At 40.3% G+C, this 5000-nt stretch overlaps 1 protein-coding gene across 6 annotated transcripts in view; it reads left to right on the forward strand.

Annotated features, from left to right (window-relative positions):
- The window catches only part of LOC135099889 (folliculin-like), a 62519-nt gene that overhangs the window by 87 nt on the left and 57432 nt on the right, over nt 1-5000 (forward strand). Inside the window, exon 1 of one of the 6 annotated variants that reach the window (XM_064002525.1) lies at nt 1732-1993. The exons of the other annotated variants lie outside the window; for them this stretch is intronic. The gene's annotated coding sequence lies outside the window, so the exon portion shown is untranslated. Of the gene's footprint in view, nt 1-1731; nt 1994-5000 lie in introns of those variants that run through there. 6 annotated transcript variants of the gene reach the window in all.

The following is a 5000-nucleotide window of genomic DNA, read 5'->3' on the forward strand; positions in this document are numbered from 1 at the left end:
AGCCCTCTCCACCCAAAATTCCCGCTTTCCCACCAGGTCCCCAACATTGTAGGGGTTACAAGCCGAAAAAAATAGGAAATAGAGCCGCGCTGCTAATTTAGTAATTTACCTTAAGCTGTGTTAGTGTTAGATTGTTATTACGTTAGGTTAGGTTATCATTATAATGCAGGTTTTTTGCGTGTTGCAAAGCTTTCCACCCGACGTGCAACACACTAAGCGTTTCCTATAGGAACAATGATGTGCCGAGACGCTTAGTGGTCTTGGTGCGGCAAAGAGGTTTCCTTAAACAAGAACTTTGTGTGATCATTTATTTTGATAATTTATTTTAAAGTACGTGAGAGGTGAAGCTCCCTCCTCTTCCCCCTGTCCCCGTATAAGGAGACTGTCAGTCTTCTGAGAAGGTGGAAGGCAGTTAGGAGGTTAAAGCTTTATGCTAGATTTAGTTTTAAAGTGTCCTTCATTGTAGAGTGGTAGTTAGGAGGTTGTTATGAGGTAATTAGGATACATGATAGTTAGATTGCCACGTGGCAGCTTGGAGATTGAGATTCATAAAAGTGCTCTGGTGTTTTTATCATTTCTTTTATAAGTAACACATTTCTTTAGACTAAATTCCATTGTTTTAACGGTTAATTTGATTTATATTTTTCTTCTCTAGTTTAGAGTTTAACTGAACTGTTTTCCTGTAGATTTTGTATTTCATTTTGGAACATTTTATGACAGATCCACTATTTTGGAAATACAGTATCCGAAGATGCCCGTGAGAACTTTGTGGAGGGCAGGTTCTTTTTAATGTGGAGATAGTAGTGTAATGATTCTGGCACATTTTTTTTTTTTTTTTGTAAATCAGTCTCGACTCTCCCATCCTCCCCACATAAAATACATTTAGTTTGGGAATATTTTAGAATATATGAACTTGTGGAGTACATTATTCTCAAGATCATTCCAAATGCATCAAAATCTATAGAAAACGCGTTACGTGTATTAGTGAAATAAAAAAAAATAAATAAATACATAAATACACTTCCAGAATAGACTCAGGCACTCTTCGTACTAAAAATACAAAAGCTGTAGGTATTCATTAATATTATAACCATGAAAGGCGAGAAGTGTGGTTCTGCTCGGAAGCACCACCTGGGCTGCGTTCAGTACCGCGACTCGGAATCGCTCTACTGATCGCACCTCTGGTTGAAAATGGCATTTGAAAATGCATCAACACCGTGGCTATTGATGTGTCAGTTACTAATTTCAAGCTTGTGTGTAAGATGTTGTTGTGATGATTTTATTTTATAATTGGACTGTAGTGTGTAGAATACAGCTGAGTCACCCTGTTAGCTCCGCCAGCGCCTCTGCAATTTTTTGAGCGGCCTCTCAGTCAACTGCTGAGTACTCTTTTTTTACTGATCAGAACAGGTCAGACGGTGAAAGGTACGAGATAATTATTCATCTACTAATTCATGGAGAATGGTAGGGTCAGCCATGTTGGGTAATCTGGTTTTCTGAAACGTAAATTACTACCAGAGTCCAGACTCGTTCCTCCCACATGACATCAGTAATGGCGCTGTCCCATTTCATACGGAACGCAAAACTGATTACATGTTATAAACGCAAGAAAATCCAAATCTAGATGCATGAACTCTGTGTCAAAAGGCGCGGGAAGCTTTAGACTGCATTACACCAAGCGAATCGAACTGAATCGACCCACCAGTCAAATCCAAACCTAATGAGTCCAGGCAAGTCAGTATCCAGTCTGTTTTGGAGGAGTGAAGGCGTGTATCCGTGCTCTCTATTGGAATTATATATTTTACTGCTGAATCTGTTATAGGAAGCAAAAATTAACCGAATGTGAATTATATCAATATAAAGAGGAAAAATCGGGCTTTTAAATTAATCTAATTAGACTTGAACCATTCAGAACATTATAGTTTCTTCAGGTTGACAAGTGAAGGCTTTGAAGTGTATTTATGCCGGAATCATCTGTGAGGAAAGAGAGCAAGTAGGTACTGAGTGGGGTGCGAATGGATCACAAAACAGGTGCATGCTTGTGTTGTGTGGGAGTTGGTGGGCTTCAAAGGCGTTATTCCCTTTTCCTTTTGGTGGATTAGTAGAGTTTACGATAGTCAATAATTTTCACAAACCAATAAACATTCATTTACAAGTATCATTACATGGATCATTAGCAAAGCAGGGACACATTCCCTCTCTCCTATTATAAATATGTTACCTAAGTCTCCCGAGACACCTACAGGTTAGGTTAGATTTGGTCAGGTTTTGGAAGATCATGTTAGTGTCGGGAAATATATTTCCAACAGAATAATGATTTAATGGTGATGGGCACCGTTATAAATTTAACTTCAAGAACCCACCATAATGAGTGGATTAACCAGCAAGGATCCGGAATCAAATAAATCCGAGCTCCTACCAGCTACAAATGTCTCAGGCTTATGTACTATTAGGTACTTAGCTTAACTTCGGTCCGCCTCCTTACAAGATAAATTTTACTTTTATAACCTGGCAATAGCTCATTCATGCCGTGTCTAGTGTTCATGTTAAGTTTAAAATTGGATAAAGCGTACAGTGCCTTTGAAAGAACGTGTTTTAAGCTAAGACAAGCGCAGTGGTCGGCGCCGCCGCCTCTAGCAGCTGTGGGATCCGGTGCTCTTCAGTTATTTGGACCAAGTATCCTGTATGTGAAGCCTAATGACTCGTTGTTGTGGCGCTGTAATCTAAACAATCAATTAATCTGAAATTGGGACACCTTTGAGAAGCTGTTAAACTTGAGGATAATGATTCCAAAGCTTCGGATCAACCTTCTATTGCCAGTATCTCTCTCTCTCTCTCTCTCTCTCTCTCTCTCTCTCTCTCTCTCTCTCTCTCTCTCTCTCTCTCTCTCTCTATATATATATATATATATATATATGTGTGTGTGTGTGTGTGTAATTATGTTTATTGGTGACTATTTTAGATAGTGTTCTTGATTACTTTCTGCAAGCAATATGTTAGAAATATTAATCTGAAACGCGGCCGCCACCTCACCTGCCGATTTGTCGCCGGAAAGACCCTCGCTTTTCCGTGGCCCAGAGCACGACAGTTAGTAAAACACGAACGGTTTAATATTTGGCTCGATTTTGTTTTGATAAATTCGTCCTTATTATATGGACAAGAGACTTGTACGGAGTATAATCCTTTCATTTGTATCCTGCAAATGGAGCCTAAGTTACTTCTGCAATTTTGTCGCAGACTGTTCCGTGGCTCAGTCAATCTCCCGCGTAGAGTATTCGTAGACTGGCCAACAGCTTGAGATAAAACGCGGCTTCTGCGCTCCCTGTCGTGTAAATTTTAATAACACCATAGTGTTCAGGAGAATTGTCACATAACACGGATCACATGAAGATCCGCCACCCCAGTCTTCTCCACCTGAAGATCCACCACCCCAGCCTTACCCACGTGAAGATCCACCACCCCAGCCTTACCCACCTGAAGATCCACCACCCCAGCCTTACCCACCTGAAGATCCACCACCCCAGCCTTACCCACCTGAAGATCCACCATCTCAGTCTTACCCATCTGAAGATTCACTATCCCAGTCTTACCCACCTGAAGATTCACCATCTCAGTCTTACCCACCTGAAGATTCACTATCCCAGTCTTACCCACCTGAAGATTCACTATCCCAGTCTTATCCACCTGAAGATTCACTATCCCAGTCTTACCCACCTCAAGATCCACCACCCCAGTCTTACCCATCTGAAGATCCGCCACCCCAGTCTTACCCATCTGGAGAACCACCACTACAATTTTTCCCACCTGAAAATCCACTTACTCGCATGAAGGTATGACTCATCATATTTACCCACATGTAGATTTACATGTGAATTGGCTTTCTTATTCTTTATCATCATAAATCATTGTATTACATAAAATGTATTGTATAATGAACACATTCTAAGGGAGCGTAAAAATTCCTGTTTACATTCTTTCATTGTCATTACATTTTTTAAAGTAATCTATTCTAAAGGGTACTGAGTTGCGATATGGTAACAGACTTTCAAAAGGATGCTGTGAAAAGCGATCATGCCACGGGAGTTTAACAAGTCACGTTTGCATCCATGCATCTTCTTTATGTAAGCTTTATGTTTGTTCCAGTAAGACTCGGTAGTTTGTTTATGTACTCCATTTCTCCCATCCACAAAGTTAACAATGATTAACGGTCCTGTGAACGTATCCAATTTCTTGACGACCACGGTACGCCCTCCACTCGTCGCTGTGGATGATGGATCCTAGACGAACCACTCTCAGAACACTAGGCAGAAGTGTAGCAGCATTTCTCTCCTCAACGATTTCTAAGTAGCTAATTGCAGGTTTTATACTCGTGTCGACGATGCCGAATACCCAAACAGGCGTGTGAAGAGCATGTCCACTGTGATGTTTCGGTTTGTGTGAGAACCATGATTCATCAGTTTCAATCCTTATTCCTTGCTCACCGAATTGAAGTGGATGTGCTTCAAAGTAAATTCCCGTAAAAAAAAAATAAAATAAATAATAAAAAAAATAATAATAAAAATCATTGTCTTCAGAAACATTCGTTTGTCGACTTACGGCTGCTTTTCCAGTTCGCTCACATCAAAGATACATAATATGTACCTATTTCTGAAGTAAGTTTTGAGCGTGCAGAAAAAAATTATGTCCTTATGGATGTGGTACCTTTATACCGTGCACAGTCCTTTGTCTGGCATTTCCACACAAAACCGTCGTTACTTTTTGAGTGCTTTGGCAAGTTGTTGTGACACATCACAATTCACTTCATTCTTCAAAAGTTGTCTTTGTTTCATCCAGGTAATAGCGTCAGTGGCGTCTTCTTGTTATAGTAGTAGTGGTAGCACAACTGTCTGGAAGGTCGTATGTGCCATAGTTGATTTGCTACATAGGCCAGGCGGTGGTGGTCTAGTGGACTAGTGGGTGTAATCAAGTGAAACAATCTAATTTAATTTCGATTTGGTTGA

This window comes from Scylla paramamosain, chromosome 4 (assembly GCF_035594125.1).
Source record: "Scylla paramamosain isolate STU-SP2022 chromosome 4, ASM3559412v1, whole genome shotgun sequence".
NCBI classification, from domain to species: Eukaryota; Metazoa; Arthropoda; class Malacostraca; order Decapoda; family Portunidae; genus Scylla; species Scylla paramamosain.